Below are 21,728 nucleotides of genomic sequence, written 5' to 3'. Positions count from 1 at the left end.
TGTGGTAGTAATAGGATGTTAGTAGTCTAAGTCTTATTGTAAACTTCAATTCTTTATAGTGGATTTGTTTTTTACCTTGAGGATAGATAGGTTAAATCCTCCCCAAGTTTTTTTTACTGGTTTGGTTTTCCTGAGTGATCATATTTTTGTGTTATTTTCTTTTCCGCTGCTTTGCATGATATGATATTATTGTGTTAACCTAAAACTGAATAATTTATCTTAATAATCATTTGGCTAAATAACTAGGTTAAACAATCTAGCTTACAAAGATCTAAAAACCTAACATGATGTATTTTTTATTAAAAAATGGTCCACCTAGATCACATCTCATTGCAAGATCCACTTATTAATAAGACAAAAGTACTAACAAATCTAAAGAGAGACATCATCCCATATTTTTTTAGAATAGTATTGGCATTTCAGGGTTTGTGTTTAATTATTAAGTTTGAGTCTTAAGAAGAATAATAGGTTAACATACACAACCTTTTTCACAATTTTTTTTCATGACATATGAAGTGGTAAATTGTAAATAAGATACAATTAAGTAGCGTTAGTGATATATTCACATGAAATTCACAACCTGTCCACTTTCGTAGGATGTACAAAAATTTGTGAATATATATATATATATATATAGTGAAAGCTCGATAGTATAAATGATAGATCTAATTAAGACCTCCAAATTTTAAATTATGGCTTGATTAGTTTGAATCTACTCTAAGCAATGCAAAATAAGAGAGATAAACAACCTAATAAATCGAGACTACCAACAAGTGCATGGATAAACATAATAAACAATTAAGTAAAAGCACAAGTAGTAAGGTAAGAAGAGAGCAAGCACAAAATAACAAGCGATGTGTTATTGTCTTATTGAAGAAGAAAACCAGAGAACACAATGGCAAAACCTTTTCGTGGCCCTATAAGTTGAAATGATCTACTAGCAAATTAGTTGGAGTACATGACTACAAAGAGACCCTCCAAGCCTAATCTACCTGTTAGGTTCTATATTTGTATAGTTTTATTGGAAAACACGTGAACACGAGCTTGTCTAGATATAGCTCATGGAGTCTATAGAATTAATTAGACAATGCTCAAGATATTGGTAGTCAATGTAGAAGAAGAGGAAAGTTGTTGATTCAAAAACTAAAATTTCATCAATTTCGACTGATCAAAACTTAAGTTCACTAATTGAAAGTATAATCTACAAAATTTATTTTGTAGCCCATTAGTCTATTAGATATTTAGGGTTTTAGACTTACTTTACTAAGTATATAAAGAAAGCCCTAAGGCACATTTTAAAATACTTTAGAGCTACTCATTTGAGATCTAAAAGGTTTTGTGTCTTCTCCTTCATAAGTCATTACCCATAATCAATCTACATACAACTTGAACTGGTAGATCTAAAGTTGCTGCAAACCAATTATCAAAGGTGCTGGATCTAAACCTTCAAATGTGATCTTAGAGTTGTAGAATAGAAGTCTATGTTGAAAAAAAAAAAAAAAAAAAAAAAAAAAAAAAAAAAAAAAAAAAAAAAACCCCTCAAGGGTGGCCTTGGCATTGTGATTGGAGGTTCATGTTTGGAACACATCTATATCAGAGCCTTTTGGGATTCAGAGCTTAATTCGGTTATTGTTATTGGATTTATAACAAATAGGGTTATTCTAATTGCAAATCTCTATCTAATAGTGGATTTTTTCAACTTGGGATTCCCCCTCCCCCCATGTTTTTCCTTTGGAACAAGTTGTTTCATAAGGTTTCCTAGGTCATCATATCTTGTGTCATTTAGTTTTCCTTTGTACGTGATATGCTTGATTATTTGTTTAAACTAGGGCTTGCATAATTGACCTAATTAATAACTTGAACTTAAAACAGATTAAACTTTTTCTGTCTCAAGGGTCTAAACCTAACACTACCTCTTATACTTGAGCCCTCCAAACTTTAGCTATAAATGGACTTCACCAAATCTTGTCTTTGATAACTTCTCAAATCCCAAAAATATCACCAATTGCCCCTACCAAAATTTGGCATGAACTTGATGCTTCTCAATTGCTCCAAATCAACTCTCTACACTCAAAATGGGTGTAGATTGTGTTTGGGCTAAGTTCTGCAAGATAATTTTGTAATTGAACATCATTACCAATTAGATTATTTCAATGCTTCAATAATTCTTAATCACAAAAAGTAAATCATCAGGTTAGTGAGCATGCAGTAAAATTACTTATTCTTAGCCCAGCTTTGCATCCTTGAGCATATGAATCTTTTTAGAATTGGTAATATTTGTTTGCTGGTAAAAAGTTATTATCTATAGGACTTTAAATCATGAAAAATTATTGTTGAAAGTGGTAATTCACAACATAAACTAATTTGACATTGAGACCTCAAATAATTATTAAACTAGTGAGGACTAAAAAAAAGTAATTGGCTACCAATTTGTTTTTAAAGTTATTGTTTTTGTGCTTACTAAATTTTTACTACAACTATGAAACAAAGAATTTCAGTAATTAATATTGTCAAAATATAATTTATAATAAAATAGACTTTGTATTCTCACAAACTCTTTGATTTTATACATTAAAAGTTAGATTACAACCAAATTTAGTACAATGTCAATTATAAATTATTTTTAGTTTTTATAAGAACATTAAGTTCCCTTTTGGTAGATCATATATGATTGAGATGAAATGAATTTTAGTTTCCCTTTTGATAGATCATATATGATTGAGTTGAAATGTATTTTGTTTCTTGGCATTAATTCCATGTAAAATTTTATTGTAATTCATTCAATTATTTACCTATATTTTTGTGGGATTAAATGTAATGGGTATAGTGTTCAATTTGGTGAAAACCTGTAAGGAAACGGTGATTTTGTGTTTGGCTCATGACCACTGTGACCTGTGAAAGGCCATGTGAGGAGCATGTTAGGTTCTAAATATTTAGGATTAAATGTTTAGATTCCTAAATTTATGTATGTTGGCAAAACAAGGTCAAAACGTGTCTAGGTTAGGTGTTGGATATTGCTCATGTTGGTACAAGTCAAGATTCAAAAACATGCAAGTTGCAAAAAGAAGGGTTCAGCTTCTGTGACCAATTGAAAATCGCAAACAGCAAATTTAAAATCAGGCCCGAAGCCCGTGAAAACGTTTCAGGTTTGAGTGAAACACTACTAGGTATAAAAGGAAAACCCTAACTATGTTTCACAAGTCCTTGGAAGTCTTGTGAGTTACTACTTTGAGATTTGAGAGGTTCTTGTACCTTCTAACTCAACAAGCATCTGCCAGAACAAGAGTTCTACAATCAAGAAATGGTTGAAACAAGTTGCTACATTAAGATCTACTAATGATGGTGATTTGAAACCTTTAAATGAGATCTCAAAGTCACAAACGTGGGAGTTTATGTTTAGCAAATTCAAGCTAGAAGAGTCTGTGGAGTCGGAATAGCATGTGGTCATGTTAGTAAGTTCTACAAGAGGTATCTTTAGATTTAGGGTTTTAATCTATTGTAATCTTTCATTCTATCATAGTGGATTTATTTACCTTGAGGATATTTAGGTTAAATCCTCCCTAGGTTTTTTACCTTGAAATGGTTGGTTTTATTGGTTTTCCTAGGTCATCATATTACTATCTCCTTTAATTTTCCACAATAAGTAATATGTTTGCATGTATTTAACCTAGATCTCATAATTAACCTAAGTAACTACTTGGCTAATTTATTAGATTAAACTAATATGGTTTTAAGGGGTCTAAACAGAACAAACATGTGGCATCAAAGCAGGTTGCACTCAAAAAAAAAAAAAAAAAAAAAACAACAACAACTGCAACAACAAAAGAAAAAGAAACAAAAGGCCTTTATATGATTGCAAGCGTGTTTTCTAGGAGATGTGAGAGTTATATAATATAACTCTTTAGGTGATAGTCACTTTCAAACCAATGTGCTTGATGATATAGAAAATATGTTTGATTACTATCTACATATCACATTTTTTATACTTTGTACACTTACTAGTTGCACACACTGCACACAAATCTTTGCTAAACTTAGTACAAGTGAATGTGTGTTTATCTACTATGGCCATTTGAGATTATTCATTGTGTGATGTTTAATACTTTTTCTTTTGGATTGGGTTTATTTTGAAAGAGAAAACTTGAGTTAAATATGTTTTTGAAAACTTTTGAAATCATTCATATACATTTCATTCCATGAAAAACTAATTTTCTGAGTTCTTTTGTAAAATTTCAAGTTTTTCAAAAAATTATGAGTTTCAGCTTATTTGATCGATTGAATCTAATTCTCAATCGATAAAAAAAAGTCTAGTTTTAGGGCCAAAAGTCTCTACTTCTTTCGATTACTGTTCGATTCCTACTCGATCAGTCAAAATCTGTTTTATTATCCCTTCGATCACTGCTTGATTCCTCTCAACCGATTGAAATTCAAACATTTCAAATTCTTAAGGGATTGATAGATCAATTTTGACTTTGTCTTCTTCTTTCTTCAATTCCTCTCAATCCATTCTTAAAACCATTTTTTTTTTTTTTTTGGTCTTTTCTAGTCAAAATCTTCAAGACTTTCCTTCTTCTACAACTAGTCTAATTCTTTTACCCTTCCTTTTTGATTAAATCACATTCATTCATGCATAATCATCCTTTTTACTAAAAATTTTAAACTTACAATTTTTAAGGTCTTAAATGATTTTTTTGATCAAATTTGTTCAATGGGTTTTTGTTCATGCATCATATAAACATGACTCCTTTGGTTTAATTTCAAAATTTTCATGATTTGTTAAAATTTTCAAAATTAGGGTTCATGTGTTCTTAAAAAATTGGGGTTTTTGTTCAGTTGGTTAAAATTGAATAAAATTAACTCTTCTAGTTGATCGATTGATTACTTATAACATGTTTCCTAATTATTGTGATGATCAATTGGTCAATTGATGTGATTTTTGAAAAATCAGGATTTATGTTCTTTAAAATTTGGGGATTTCACATAAAACTTGATTTTTTGGGTTAATTTTCAAAATTATGGAAAATTGGCCCCGTTTGGTACATCCACTCAAACATATGTTTTCAGTTTTTAAACAATATTACACGTATCTCCATACAATTTTTCGCACACACGTATTTCCACATATGTTTTCAATTTTTAAATGCATGTACCAAACACCGCCTGAATATTTCAATTCATTAGTTCATGCATCATGTGAGTCTTTGCTTAATGTATCACGTAGTCTTTCAAGATTGCATATATATATATATATATATATATCTTTTATATCTCTCTAATGCAGTCTACCCTTGGTTTTTGTGTTTTGTTTTCTTCTTGTTTCCAACTCCTTAGATCCTAGTAATGGCCCCTAAGAAGTCTAGAAACATTAAGACCAAAGCCAAAAGAGTTTATGGGTCATCTTCTGACCAAGTTGTAGATTTTGATCAAACTAAGTTTCATACTATTCAAAATTTCCAAATATTTGATGCTTAGTTTAAGTATAGGTCTATTTTGGGTGAAAGACAGATCAATCTAGATGAGTTAGATCGCTCTATGTGTAGAAATATAGAATCTAGAAGTTGGTTATCTCTTTGTCATGATCTAGTACCCCCTCCTACTACTTTGATTAGAGAATTCTATTCAAATCTCTCTATTCTATCTTATTCATCCGATGGTCACATTCTGATTGCTTGGATTTGAGATGAAGAGTTTAGGATAACTAAGAAAATAGTTTCTGAAGCTCTCAATGTTCCTCTTGTGTTTAAATCTACTTATCCTTAGACCAAGACTCCTCATATAGATGATGTGATGACATTTCTTTGTGGAAGAACTGTCACTTGGAGTTATGAACCAAGACTTAACTCTCGTGAGTTAACTGAGTTCAATTACATGTTGTTTAGGATAGCATGTTACAATATCTTTCCTATATCTTATGTTTGTACTATTCCTATTGATAAATGTGTATTTTTGTATGCCATTAGTATTAATGGTTCTATCTATTTTCCATCTCTTTTTATTCAAACCATCATTAAGGCACATAGAAGTAAGTCTAGGAAGCATCGTCTCTTCTTTCTTGCTTCTTAGCTTATTTAGAGCTTGAGTATTTTCTTGCCTTTGATCCCATTCATCTCACCACACCCCTAGGATCTCCTTTTCTTAGACAGCGGCAAGCACAAAAGAAGACGGTTGACCAAGTGCTGGTTCATCCAAGATACCTTAAGTAGAGACTACCGCTGTGGATCCACCTGCTGAGGAGATTCATTTTGATCCTACAATTGTTGTTGCCAATGATGATGTGGATGAGGTTAATATTGACACTAGTGATGCCGAGCCTACTGTTCCTCCTTGTCTCTCTCTTCGTGCTATGATGGAGACTTTCATGACTACTCAAGCGGCATATGGACAACTTTTGGATGAGCTTATTTCAAATGTTTCTACTTTGAGAGCTGATTTTTCTGAGTATAGGAGTGCTTTTCCACCTCCTCCACCCTATGATCATTGATGATTTCCTTTGGCAATATGTAACAAAAAAGGGAAGTAAATGTGATGAACTCTTGTATTTAGGGGGAGATGTGTTTTGTATTGAGGGGGAGTTAGATTAGTTTTTAGGGAGATAGATTAGACTTTAATGAGTTTGAGTTAGATGTTGGAAATTGCTAATGTTGGTACAAGTCAAGATTCAAGAACATGCAAGCTACAGAAAGAAGAGTTCATTTTTTATGAAGCTTGACCAATCGAAAATCACTAACAGTGGATTTAAAATCAAGCCCGAAGCCCGCAAAAATGTTTAGGGTTTGAGTGAAACACTACTAGGTATAAAAGGAAAACCCTGACTACGTTCTACAGGTCTTTAGAAGTCTTATGAGTTACTCCTGTGAGATTTGTGAGTTTTCTGTACCTTTTAAGTTAACATGCATCTACCAGAACAAGAGATCTACAATCAAGAAGTGGTGGAAACAAGTTACTGCATAAAGATCTACTACTAATGGTGATATGAAACCTTTAAGTGGGATCTCAAAGTCACAAACGTGGGAATTTGTATTCAGCAAATTCAAAATAGAAAAGTCCATGAAGTTGGAGCTGCACATGGTCGTGTTAGTAAGTTCTACAAGAGGTAGCTTTAGATTTAGGGTTTAAATCTATTGTAATCTTCCATTCTATCATAGTGGATTTGTTTACCTTGAGGATAACAAGGTTAAACCCTCCTCAGGTTTTTTACCTTGAAACGGTTGGTTTCATTGGTTTTCCTAGGTCATCATATTACTATCTTCTTTAATTTTCTGCATTAAGTAATATATTTACACGTGTTTAACCTAGATCTCATAATTATCCTAAGTAACTACTTAGCTAATTCATTAGGTTAAACTAATCTGGTTTTAAGGGTTCTAAATAGAACAATCAGAGCATATGTTGGAAGTTCAAATGACTGAAGTGTCAGAGGCATTTCACAAGTGGCTTACGACTTGGCCAACTAGCAAACTAACTCATGAGATGCACTGACAGTTGGAATTTTGTGTGTTTCTCTCATATTTTTACCCACACTATAGCAGTCACACATTACCCACGAAATTGTAAGGAGAGTTTCAAAGAAAAAAAAAAACCCTAGAAATTAAAGATTACAAACCAACAATCATCTACACATTTTTCTCTTAGTTTTCTTCACTCTTTTCCCTCTCTATTTCCATATCCTTTGAGAGGTTCTTAGCCCAAACACAATCTACACCTATTCAGAGTGTTGTGAGTTGATTTGGAGCATTTGTGAAGCATTGGGTTCATGCTAATCTTTGGTAGAAGCAATTGGTGATAATTGTGGGATCCAGAAAGATAGAAAATACAAGACTCTGTGAAGTCCATTGGTAACTGGGACTTTGAGGGCTTACTAAAGTGGGTAGTCTAGGCTTCGAGAGTCTATTTGTATTCATGTACTCCAACTAATTTGCTAGTGGATCGATTCAGCTTGTAGGGTTGTGAAGATGTTTTTTCACTAGGTTCTCTATTTTTCATCTTCGATAACACGTTGCAGTGTTATCTTGAGCATATTTTTGAAACACGAACTAGACCAGACCAAACGGTTGGACCAGGTTAACCAGAATCGAACACTAGTCCAGTTCTTGAACTCATAAAAACCGTATAATACAATATTTACCGTACACCATTAGAACCGTGGTTGAAGGTTTTCTTGTGGTGTATAGATCTAGATATGTATACATCTACTAGATGAAGGCTTTCTTGTGGTGTTCGGTGCTCCTTAGGCTTTGTTTGGTTGGAGGAGAGAAAAATTGGGAGGATGGAAAATTATGGGAGGATAGAAAAGTTTTGGTTTTCCTTCAAGTATGTTTGGTTGGAGGAGTGAAAAAGTGGGAGAGTGGAAAACTCTTTTGTTTGGTTGGAAAGAAAAGTGGAAGGATAGAAAATGTAGTTTATATGAATTGACTATTATGTCCTTGTTATAACAAAATACCAAAGGGTCTAATAATTGTGAAAAAAATATGTATAAATTATAAATAAAAACCATAGATGAGAGCAACCAAAAACTAGGTAAAAAAAAAAAAAACTTACAGTTGTGAAGAACCTGGAGACTGTTCCCTGTGAAGAACTCTGGGAATATATCGGAAAAATAATTAAATAAGTATTTTTTTGAGAATCAAATAAATAAATAAGTAATCAAATAGCAATAGATAAGGTGGAATATAATGAGGACAAGGCACCAAAAAAATAAAAATAAAAAAAGGATAGAGGAGAACGTGGAGACATGCTATGTGTAAAGATGAAGGTATTTGTGTAATTTACTACCCACATCATCTTTTCTCCTTAGTTTTCCTCCCAAATTGGGAGGGCAAAATTTTGTAGGCCCTGAGGGAAAATTTTCCACACCATTTTCTTTCCCTCTTGTTTTCTCTCCTGAACCAAACAAGGGAAAATTCTATTTTCCACTCTATTTTCCTTTCCTTCTTTTCCATCCTCCCTATTTTCACTCCAACCAAACAGGACCTTAGAGAGAAGTCAGTCCAATGCTTCTCTTTATTTATCCAAATCAGGTGCATCTTTCTCCTATAGCACGATGGTCTTCATTTTGGGCCCCACTATCCACCAAAATGAACTCATAATTCTATTTCAAGTCCACTACCTCGCCACCTAATAGTTGTCTAGGGTTGGTTTTTTTTTTTTTTTTTTTTTTTTTTTTTTTTTTTTTCTCTCTCTTTAGTTAGCCTTGTACTATTATAGTATATATATATATATATATATATATATTAAGCCTTAAATAATTATCTTAATAAAAATATCATATAGTCAATATTATTAATTTATAACACATGTTTTTATATTAATTAATTATTAAATTAATTATGACATAATCATGGTTCAACCTTGATCCGACATTAAAAACCTTGAACCTTTCTCTTTTTCAGTTCATTAAATGATTCAGGTTTCAAAACCATGATCTTGACCTTAAAAACTTAGAACCTTTCTCTTTTTCAGTTCATTAAATGATTCAGGTTTCAAAACCATGATCTTGTGTTTACTCCTCTCTTTCCTTACTAGTTGTGCTTTTTACTTATTGTCAATTATGTTTATCCATGCACAAGTTAGTATTCTGATTAATTGTTCTTTTATTACTCTTGTTCCGCATAATTTAGCATAGATTAAAAACAATCTACCCCTAAATTTAAAAGGAGGAGTTTAAATTCACTCTCGTGTTTAAACTAGTGAGCTTTCAATTTCTATTTTATATATGTTATATAGTTTATATATATTGTTTATATTATATAGTTTTGAATTTTAGTAAACTTTTCATTCTTAAGTGGTCGAATTAGTTTTTTAAGTTTTGACTCTATCAGTTTTTTTTTCCCCCTCAAGTTTTGGCCCTATTAGAATGATCAAGAACAGAAGAAAGAAATAAAGTGCAAGTTGAAAGAAATAGAGCTAAACAACTGATGTAAATAATACAACTTTACAAGTTACACCTTTTATAGACCATTGATTACTATTAAATCTAAAGATCAAAAAACACTCATAGTAATATCATTATTACTCCCTAGAAATTAGTAATTTAGGCATTAACTCTTATTATTAAAGGAGAAAAAAAAAAAAAACATTGTGAAGCAATCTAAACACAAGAAATCTCCCTTCCTTTTAATGTGACCATGTGAGAATTTAAATGCATAAATAAAACCATAGTGTTTTTGTCATACTGATTTTTTTTTTTTTTTTTTTTTGGGGGACCAGATATAACTTTGACATCAGAATTAAAGATGAATATAGGGGGTAAGATAAATAACCAGAAGTATTCACTCATTTCATAACTCAATTCTCCTGAAACAGTATCCCTTGGTGTCAAAATGTGGCTACATAGGCCGATTGGAACTTCAACCCTCAATCTCAAATTACGGGTACGACCTCAAGCTTGAAAACTTCACAGGACGATCGTCAACGTTTGAAATCATTTTAAAATGCTGTTAAGGTCTCCCACTGGACTTAAATTTTGTTAGAGCACGATTCTTATTTTGTTTATTAAAACAAAATAAAGATAGCTTGTATTAACAATTTAATCTTGAGCATTTTATGAATGGTGGAGACCTGAAAGTATAGTGCAAAAAGAAATAAGGAGGAAGAAGATGATGATATGGAAGAAAAAAAAAAAAAGTTAATGCTGTGGTTTTTTTTTTTCCCCCTTTAATAATAAGAGTTAATGCCTAAATCACTAATTTCTTGGAAATAATAATGACATTACTATAAGTGTTTTTTGACATTTAGATCTAATAGTAATCAATGGTCCATAAAAGGTGTATCACTTGAACCCATCTATATATATATATATATATATATATATATTTTGTTTTGGTAATCACGTGTGTAGCACATGTTTCATTAAAGTGGTTAGTTAGTTAGTTAGTTTTAGGCGGGTAATCTGCATAGTTTGGAAGGTAGTTATGTATCTAAACAGAGGGTTACCTCTTCTAATTAATCAAGTTCATATATTTACATAAATATCAGTTTTCTAATATTCTAAAATTAAAATTCTGGTCCCATGACTCCCATCCCTTTATCAACAGTACATTAATGAAAGCACTGGGTTCAATTTTCTTGAATAAACTGTACGCTGGTGATTTGCTTACGCTTTTATGTTTGTAGTTTGTACTCGATTAACAAACTTGCGTGTGTGCATACATACACGAACACACACACACACACACATAAATATATATATATATATATATATATATATATTTGACGAGTTCAGTTAACAATTGTATATTGAAATAAGGTGTCTGCGTACGAAATAGTTAAAAAGATAGAGATGATATAGTGCTACAATTACAAAACCGTACATATTTTAGTCCAACGAAATATGAAAGGTGAAAGACGATAGGAGAAATGAAAGATGTGAAAGCACGCACACATATTATATATCTATCATTTCTCAAAAAAAAAATAATATATATATATATATATATATTTATATGTACCTGAAGAATGGTTGAGGTGATCAAATGGATTAAGGAGCTTCCCTCAGTTATAAATGGTCCACCTGGATCACGTCTCTTGGCAAGAGACACTTATTATTAAGACAGAAGTATTAGCAGATCTCAAGAGAGACAGAATCCCATATTTTTTAGAATAGTATTGGCTTTTATTTATTGCGTTTGAGTCATAACAAACACTTTCTATGGCCGAGCTACCACATTATAAATCCAAGGCCCCCCTTAATGGGAGTGAATTCCGCGATGAAATCAGCGAGCACCTATCCCTTGACTGAGCTCCTGAGCCTGTACCAGATATCAAATGACCCAAGTCTTGTTCCTCACTTGGCTATTCTTCCTATAAAGTCAGATCTCTTAAGCAGAGACTACAGGGAATACTTAATTAGCACATACACATTGTGTGCTTGGAAATAATGGGGCAATTTCCTAGTGGCATGGACTAATGCTAGTGCTAGTTTCTCCAAAGGCAGATTTCTGGTTTCTACATCAACCAACATTTTACTGATGTAATAAATCGGCCGCTGTGTTCCTTCCTGATTCCTCAACAAAACTGCACTCTAAGCGTGTTCGGTTACTATGAGATACATATATAAATCCTCCCCAGATTTCGGGCATGATAATTTCAGTGTGCTCACTAAATACTTCTTCAAATCCTAGAAGGCTTCCTTACATTCCTCCATCCATTGGAACCCCTTCCATTTCTTTAGCAACTTATAAAAGGGGCGGCATCTGTCCACCGACTTCTACCCAAATCAGTTTAACGCAGCTATCATCCTGGTCAACTTCTACACCTCCTTTGGATTGCTCGACAGCTTAAATCGCTCTATAGCACTTATTTGGTCAAGATTTACTTCTATCCCTCAATGAGTAATCATATATTCTAAAAACCTCCCAGCCCCCATACTGAAGGTGCACTTTTCAGCATTGAGACGTAGCTTGTGCTGCTGAAGTATTTCAAATACCTCTGTCAAATCGTCTATGTGTTTATGATTCTCCCGACTCTTCACGATCGTATCGTCTATGTACACCTCTACCATGCTCCCAATCTTATCCTTGAACATCCTAGTCATCATCCTTAGATAAGTAGTCCCCTCATTCTGAAGGCCGAAAGGCATTACTGTGTAGTGATAATTGGCTTCAAGGGTTATAAATGATGTCTTTTCTTGATCCTCGGCTACAAGAGCAATTTGATGATAGCCTTGGAAAGCATCTAGAAAGCTCATCCTCGGGTTCCCACACGTTGCATCTACTAACTAATCAATCTTTAGGACCAAGAAAGGATCCTTAGGACATGCCTAGTTGAGATTGGTAAAGTCCATGCAAACCTACCACTTATCATTCTTCTTCTTAACCACTATGGTGTTAGACAACCATTTTAGGAAAAAGACCTCTCGAATTGCCCTAACTTCTTTCAACCTTTCTACTTCTTGCTTCACATTTAACATATGGCTTAGTCAACCTTTTTGGCTTCTGCTTCTTAGGGGGAAATGACAGGTCTATGTTTAGTTTATGAGTAATAAACTCTGTGTCGACCCCAAGGACATCATACAAACTCCAAGCAATGACGCCCACATTCTGCACTAAGGTTAACAGCAAATCCACCTGCTCATCTTGCCTCATACTTGCACCTATTTGGAAACTCCTATTCTCTTATAGAAGTATGCTTACCTTAATCAAATCCTCGGCCCTGTTAGCACTTCTGCCCTCCACGAGCTCCTGTAATTGCTATGACTGTTCCTACTCGGAAGATTCTTTCTTTTTAATCTCCCGATTGATAGCCGCTACCAAACATTGTCTTGCTACCTGCTGATCTCCTCTTACAATGGCAATCTAATGCTTAGTGTAGAACTTCACCTTTACATGCAAGGTTGATGGTACAATACCAATAGCATGGATCCATGGCTGATCGAGAATTGCAATGTAGGGGGAGAAGGAGTTCACCACAATAAATTTTACCATCACCTCTTTCCCTTTTGTATTAACGAGGAGGGAGATTTTTCCCTCTGGGACCACCATTCTACCATCAAATCCTACCAGGGGAATGTTATATTTAGACAAGTTCTCCGTCTTCAACCCCAACCCCTTGTATAGGACAGAGTACGTCACTTCAGTCCTACCTCCTTGATCTACTAACACTCTTTTTACTACAAAACCATCGATTCTGGCTGTAACTACTAAGGCGTCCCTTCCAAGTCTTCATCCCCAAACTTAATCGACCCTCGATTTAGCCTCGACTTCTTCCCAGGCTGAGCGTCACCTTTAAAATTCTCTACCGAGACCACACTTAAAACCCCTTACGCTGGCTTAGGTTTGTGCTAATCAAAGCTGCATAGATGACTTCAATCACCCCTAACGGCTGTAGGAGCATACTCCCCCGAGTTCTTGATGTCTACCCCACAACACTGCCTTTGGGCACCACCACAAACTCCTTTAAATGTCCAGATTTTACCAATTGCTCCAAATGATCCTTAAATACTCTACATTGTTTGGTAGTGTACCCCTTTTCTCAATGGTATGTGCAATATAAGCTCTAATTCCTTCTTGCCAAATCACCTCCCATCTTACTCGGCCATCGGAAATATGGTTCGTTTTTTATCTGTTCTAGAATCTTATGAACGGGCTCATTAAAAGCCACATTGATCTCCCCAGGCCGAACATTAGGCTCTTGGATTCTTAGCTCCCTCCTCGGTCTCGGCTGAAAGCCCCTTGTCTACAAATCCTTTGCATATTGTGAAGTGGCGAGCGCCTTACTTTTCCTTTCCTGCTGATCATCTTCCAACCTTTTAGATTCTTCTATCCACTTCATTAACTGGTGCATACTCTCGAGGGGCCTTATGTTCGAAAAGTCTTGCAATTTCAAGTCTTGTGAAAGCCCCAATCTAAAGGTGCTGGCAACCACCTTCTCATTGCCTCCTCCAATTTCATTATACAGTTCCCAATATCAATTGGCATAGCACCGAAAAGTTTCCCCAGCCCCCATTTTCATATACAACAGCGCATCAATTAGTTACGGAACTTGACTACACATCATAAACCGAGCCCCGAATTCCTGAATTAACTCTCTAAAACTATGAATTCATCCCTTCCTTAACCCATTAAACCACCTTAGAGCCGTAGGCTAGAGACTGGAAGGAAATATTTTGCACATAAGCGCATCATTCTAGCTGTACAATGACATCATCTGGATGTAATGGCTTACATGTTCAATGAGGTAGGACTTACCATCATACGAAATGAACAACAATCTGTTAAATCATCTTGGCATCTGCGCACACTCAATCTCATCAGAAAATGGTTACCGGGCCACTCTGTGTAAAGCTCGACTCATCGCATCCATCACTACATTACAATGCCTGTATTGCTTGGGAGAAACCGATAACTGCTCAGCAAACTCCCATCATCTCTATCTTGATCGGCGAGAACCACTCTGGTGAGATAACTCCACACAACTTTCCCCGGTATTGCCAGATCCTTTAGGGGATTCACCACAATTCCTTCTTCAACGCCTACCTAGTACTTCCAACTCCAAGTCTCTAACTTGTTTACACAAATGCTCTAATTCTAGATCCCTTTTATCATAATGCTCTTACTCAGGAATATAGGATGCTAATAAATACAATTATGAGGACCCTTCTCTCGAGTTAGGTCATTCCCCATACTCTTCATACCAGCGGTATTGATCTCTTTTTTTCCTTTTTTCTCACCAACTTGAGCTCCTAGACAAACCTCCAGACCGACTATTTGTAGAACTCACTAAATGCTAGTCAACAATACTTGACGATAGCTAAATTCGCCTGGAACTATAGTTAAGTAGGAGATTCCCACAGACGGTGCCAATTGTGCGCACCCAACTCTCGGTTAGTGGGCTAGATGTTTTGTTGGGCTCACAATTTACTTATTATGGTGGGCTTATGGATATCCTATTATGGGAAGTTCCTTAGGACGAGAATTAAAGCTAGAAATACCACCGACTAAACTGTCCGAACGACCTTGCTCTTAAGTTTCTTCTGACTTTCTCACACTCTCTGGTTCTTTACCCTCTAGTGTCCAATCTTTTCTCTCCTCCCATTTTCTTATTTATATCCTTCCATTAGTGGGTCAACAATGATCACTTTTAGCATTTTTCGTGCAGGTGGGCCCTTTGGGATTATTCCTGTCAAATGTGGGCCCCATCTTGGAAATAAGGATCTTAGCCCTTGGGACTTGCAATAGACGCCAGATGCTGCTCGGCGACGATGTTCCCCAAGACACTACCAAAACACACCAATAGGGACCCCAAGCTATGTTGGGCCCCGAGAACTAAAAAGTCCTCAGCCCACATTGTCGAGCACCATAAATTGGGCTTGCTAGGGTTCATTGCCCAACTTATAGTCCATGGGCTTTCTAATAATGGACTGATAACTATACAATTATATATACTCATGGCATTCATAGCAAAAGCTAAAGTCAAATTACAATTTTTCTTGAATTATTTCCCTATGGCAGTGGAGGTGGAAGAGTGATGAAGGAGAAAGAGAGAGGAGTGAGAAACGCATACCTATTTTTGGGTTTAGAGATAAGTATGGAATGTTATAAATAAGGGATAATAAATGAGATCCTAATCAGAATATTAGCATTAATGAGTGGCTTTTTTTGACCATTGGATCTACTTAAATTTAATGGTTTATGTAAAGTTGTAATTTACAACTATTTTATGTTGACTTTAATTCCATGCCAAATTTTATTGTAATTTCTTCAATCATGTTTCCCTGTATGTATGTGGGTTTTTAATTGTAAGGGATGAGTGTGAGAGAGTGTGAAGACTCAAGCTTAAAATGATGAACAAGTGGATTTCGCGAGTGTCTCACGAGAAGCTTACCCGCGAATGAGCCACATGTAGAATAGAGCACATGACTAGAAGATGAAGAGTCATGCTAGCCTGGAGATTTTCGCAAGTGTCTCACAGAAAAGGCCTACCCGCGAAATACTCGTGAAACATTCTATTTGGCAAAATGTCATTTTTTTGCTTTATCAAGTCTTGATCCACAATATATATACCTTCAATACCCACAAATTGTAAGGAGTGCTTTTCAGAGAGAAAACCTTAGAAAATACACTTGAGAGTTAGAGATTGTTTATACCCACAATCATCTACACATTTCCTTGTGGTTTTCCTCAACTCCTATCCCTCCATCTCTATATCCTTGAGAGGTTGATAGTCCAAACACTTACCACACCTAATCTGAGTGTAAAGTGAGATTTTGGTGTTGTTGGGAAGCATTGGAAGGAGCCATTCATTGGCGGATGGAATCGGGCTGAATTGCAGGATCCGAAAAGCTAGAGAAGACAAGGTTCCGAGAAGCCAGTTAGTAACAGGAACTTGGAGGGCTCAAGTACATTAGGTAGACTAGGCTTGGAGGGTCTTTTGTTATTCATGTACTCCAACTTTATTCTCTAATGGATTGATTTCGACTTAAAGGGTTGCAGAGAGGTTTTTCACCAAGTTCTTCGATTTCCTCTTCGATAACACATCTCGGTGTTATCTTGTGTTTACATCTCTCTTCCCTACCCTTTAAGCTTTTCTTTTATTGTTGATAATGGATGAATATGGCTTAGCATAGTGTTATCGGTTGTTTGTACTCGTATACTCTCATTACACACTTAGTCTAAGTTAAAGTAAAAGCAATCTAGCTGTAATTTTTATTTGGGGGTCTAAACAAGCTCTTGTGTATTTACACAAATCCAAGCTTTCAATTAGTATCAAAGTGAGTACACTTATCAGATTTCATTATCCTAGTGTGATCCTAGACCCCTTGTCTTGCTATGGATGTAGCTATGGCAAAGGTCAACATGAAATGTAATTCATGTGTTTGTGATAATTAATCTATGAGCATCTTTGGAGATTGTCCTAGCAATGAGCTTCTAGAGTTATTAAAGTCTAAGAAACATGCTAGAATTTTTGTACACATGCTGAAATGTTTAGAGCATAGGAACCATAAGCTTCATAATAGCTTGTGTGAGTCTAATTCCTTAATTGCAAAATACAAGAGAAGGATAAGACATTTGTGTGATAAAATTGATGGTTTGAAAAGAAAGCTTTACTCATCCATGAATAATGCAAAGCAAGACAAGTCTTACTTTGATGGTTAAGAATGTTTGTCTAATGCTTGTCTTTTTGTTTATACCGCATTGAAAGTGTTAAATTCATGTTTATGGTATCTTGACAGTGGATGTTCAAGGCACATGACTAGAGATAAATCACTCTTTAAAAGTCTTAAGGGGAAGGAGGATGGTTATGTGATGCTTGGAGATGGTAGCCACTCACAATTCCTCGGAAAAGGGACTATTGATATTTCGGGACTCTCCTTGTTGACCGATGTTCTTTACATCAAAGTGTTGAAAGAAAACTTGCTAAGTATCACCCAAATATGTGATGAAGACTTTTTAGTTCAATTTTCAAAGAAAGGGTGTCTAATTCTTAGTGAAGAAGGTGTGTGAATCTTGAAGGGACTTAGAACCTCTGACAATTTCTATGGCATAGTTTCCAAGCTAAATGTATCATGCCAGATTGCACGAGTAAATCTATTGGAGTTATGGCAGCAACATTTTGGACATGCAAATTACAAGAAAGTGGCAAAAGTTTCAAAACTTGAAGCTGTGATTGGATTGACAAAATTTGGAAAGATCGAGAAAAATGTTTGCGGTCCATGTCAATTGGGAAAGCAAACCAAAGCATCCTATCCCAAAGTAAATGTTGTTGCTACATCTCATCCATTGGAGTTACTTCATATGGATCTCATGGGTCCAACAAGAAAGGAAAGCATGGGTGGGAAAAGATACATCATGGTTGTGGTTGATGATTTCTCAAGGTACTTTTGGGTGGAATTCCTAAGAGAAAAGTCAGAGGCATGCGACAAGATAGAAAGACTATGCAAAAAGCTCCAAAATGAAGAGGGAGTTCCCATAGTCAAAATAAAGAGTGATCATGGGAAGGATTTTGAGAATGCCAAATTTGAGCATTTTGCAATGAGCATGATATCAAAAAGGAATTCTCAGCCCCAAAGACTCCACAACAGAATGGGGTTGTTGAAAGGAAGAATTAGGTGATCCAAGAGATGGCGAGAGTGATGCTTCTTAACAAAGACATTCCACATAAATTTTGGGCTGAAGTGGTGTACACATCGTGTTACATAGGGAATAGGATTTTCTTCCAAGCAAGAACAAAGAAAATGTCATATGAGATTTGGAAGGAAAAGAAGCCTAATGTGAAATACTTCCAAGTATTTGGAAGTAAATGCTACATTCTCAATGATAGGGAGAATCTTGGGAAATTTTATGCCAAGAGTGATGAAGGAATCTTCCTAATATACTCCGTAAATATCTAGGCATATAGAGTGTATAACAAGCGCACAAAGACAGTGATGGAATCAATAAATGTGGTCATAGATGACACCATTCCAGAAAAGGATGTTGGTGACGATGGCAAATATTCCAAGCCTTAAGAAGAATGAGGGTGATGGCAACATGTCTCAAAGTGATGAGGGTGAGAGACAATCACTAGAGAAGGAGTCTACTCCTACTGCATCAAGAATGGAGACTAGATCAACTCAAGGGTCTTTAAGTCCACTCACCCCTCCGAAAGTTCAACTTCCAATTTCTCGTGATGAGGAATCCTCCACTTTCAAGAAATCTTCGTCAAGAGTAACTCTCAATCATCCCAAAAGCAGCATAATTGGTAATTTGGATAAAGGGCTCCGTTTGAGAAGAGGACCAAGCTATAGTGTGAATCATGTGACGTACCATTGCTACCTTGCTCAATTTGAACCTAAGAAAGTGGAAGAAGCTTTGAAAATAAAAATTGGGTAGAATCCATGCACCAAGAGTTACATCAATTTGTTAGAAATGATGTATGGGAGTTGGTACTGAGGCCGAAGGACACATGTGTAATCGGCACCAAGTGGATCTTTAAAAACAAGACCGATGAAGATGGTGAAGTTGTTCGAAATAAGTCTAGATTGGTGGCTCAAGGATATACTCAAGTTGAAGGCATAGACTTTGATGAGTCATTTGCTTTGGTAGCAAGACTTGAGTCAATCCGAATTCTTCTCTCCATAACGTGTATTATGAATTTCAAGCTATACCAAATGGATGTGAAGAGTGCCTTTTTGAATGGACTCTTACACAAAGAAGTGTTTGTTGAGCAACCGAAGAGGTTCCAAGATCCACATTTTTCAAACCATGTACTAAGATTGAAGAAAGCGTTATGTGGTTTGAAGCAAGCACCAAAAGCATGGTATGACTGTCTCACCTCATATTTTTTAGATCATGGTTGCAAGAGACGTTAAGCCGATCGAACACTTTTTGTCAAACGAGATGAGAAATCTCTCCTTGTTGCTCAAGTGTATGTGGATGATATTGTATTCGGGTCAACAATTGATCACCTTGCTCAAGAATTTTTGGAAGAAATGAAGAAGCAATTTGAGATGAGCATGGTGGGGGAGCTAAACTACTTCTTAGGCCTTCATGTGAAACAATAGAAAGATGGGATATTCATATCTCAAGAGAAGTATGTAAAAAATCTCGTAAAGAGATTCGGTTTAGACTCCAAGAAACATGCATATACTCCAATGAGTTCCTCGGTGAAACTGAGCTCCGATCTAGCCAATTTGGAAGTAGATCCAACACTCTATAGGAGCATGATTAGCAGTCTCCTTTACCTCACTGAGAGTAGGCTGATCATAGTTTTTAGTATCAGCGTGTGCGCACATTTTTAGGCAGCACCCAAAGAGTCCCATTTGACAGCAGTCAAAATAATCATCCGCAATGTCAATGGAACATCTGACTATGGGATTTGGTACTTGTTGGTACAAACACAATAATAATGGAAATAACACAATGAGAAACTGAATAATACTTCTGAATATTATTAATTTAAAGAGAAAAATTACACAACACTATTTGGACTAAAATGCGGTACTCGCTCTTTTTAAGGAGATTCAAGCCCTTGGTTGGCTAAACTTTATAACTGGTACGGACCTTCTCTGACTTGTCTCCTCCAGGATATAACAGCCCAACAAGTGTCGTATGACTAGAACAACTTCTACACAAAGTGTTCAAGCCCAAAGTTCCACCAGAAAGAACACCATTCCTTGCCAAAAACCTCTCTTTTTTTTTTTTTTTTTTTTTTTTTTTTTTTGTATATTGCAATAGTTTGGATTGAGTCTGGGTGAGTCTATTTATAGGCTCAATAGGCCTCACGAAATTACTACCCAAATTAATCTAATTAATTAAATCCATTATTTTGATGTAGTGGGTCATTACAAGATTAATTGTTGGATATTAATCACCTCCTCCTTGAGCATGTATCTAACCCAATATCTGATTCAATTCATATTAGCCCATTAATCACTACAATTAAAAAAAAAATAAAATAGTATCTCTCCTTTTCAATGTGGGATTAAATATTTTCATTACCTCCTCATCTTCCATATTCACTCCCACATCTTTACATTTATATTGTAATATTTATTCATTTTAATTAATTAATATTAAAATGCTCCAACAATACTCAAGAGATTCGAATGACTGCCTAGTCAAATACTCGAATGCTGATTGGGCCGGATGTGTTAATGATAGAAAAAGCACCTCAGGAGGTTGTTTCTACCTTGGAAATAATTTGGTGTCATGGATGAGCAAAAATCAAAATTCAGTTTCTCTATCAACAGCTGAAGCTAAGTACATTGCAGCAAGGAGTTGTTGTGCTCAACTATTATGGATGAAAAGGCTCCTACATCATTATGAAATCTCTCAAGACGCAATGTGCATGTTTTTGTGACAACAATAGTGCCATTAATCTATCCAAGAACCCTGTTCAACATTCAAAGTCAAAACATATCGAGATTCGATATCACTTCATTCGTGACTTGGTGGAGGAGAAAATTGTTTAGCTAGAGTTTATCAACACCAGCAATCAATAGGCAGGCATTTTTACTAAACCCCTTGATGGTCCACGGTTTGATTCTCTTCGTAAGACCATTGGTATCGGTATCATCCCTTGACTCATATCTCTTGTGTGACCGACTTTTGTTTATTGGTGCATCCTTGCTATATAGGTCTCACATGTATGTTTCTTTTACAAGTTTTTTTTTGTTGTTTTTGTTGATCTTACTTTGTTTGTTATGTTTTCTAGTGTATTGAAAACTTCAAAAACCCATAAAAAGTGAAAAATCTCTTAAAGTTTGATTGCTTGTATTGTGTATATGTGAGTTTGGCCCAGTACCTTCGTAC

General features: G+C 35.3%; 1 protein-coding gene across 15 annotated transcripts in view; it reads right to left on the bottom strand.

Moving 5' to 3' along the window:
- The window catches only part of LOC115976899 (ankyrin-2-like), a 43,315-nt gene that overhangs the window by 11,183 nt on the left and 10,404 nt on the right, over positions 1 to 21,728 (bottom strand). For 4 of the 15 annotated variants that reach the window (XM_031098429.1, XM_031098441.1, XM_031098428.1 and 1 more), the window contains exons 2-4: positions 11,448 to 11,536; positions 8,539 to 8,577; positions 1,914 to 2,104 (exon numbers count right to left, since the gene is read on the bottom strand). The exons of 3 other annotated variants lie outside the window; for them this stretch is intronic. The gene's annotated coding sequence lies outside the window, so the exon portion shown is untranslated. The remainder of the gene's footprint in view (positions 1 to 1,913; positions 2,105 to 8,538; positions 8,578 to 11,447; positions 11,537 to 21,728) is intronic. 8 more of the 15 variants (XM_031098430.1, XM_031098427.1, XM_031098439.1 and 5 more) reach the window with 5 other exon arrangements.

The sequence above is a fragment of the Quercus lobata genome, chromosome 2 (genome assembly GCF_001633185.2).
Source record: "Quercus lobata isolate SW786 chromosome 2, ValleyOak3.0 Primary Assembly, whole genome shotgun sequence".
Classification (NCBI taxonomy): Eukaryota; Viridiplantae; Streptophyta; class Magnoliopsida; order Fagales; family Fagaceae; genus Quercus; species Quercus lobata.
This window is presented reverse-complemented; position numbering and strand designations above follow the sequence as displayed.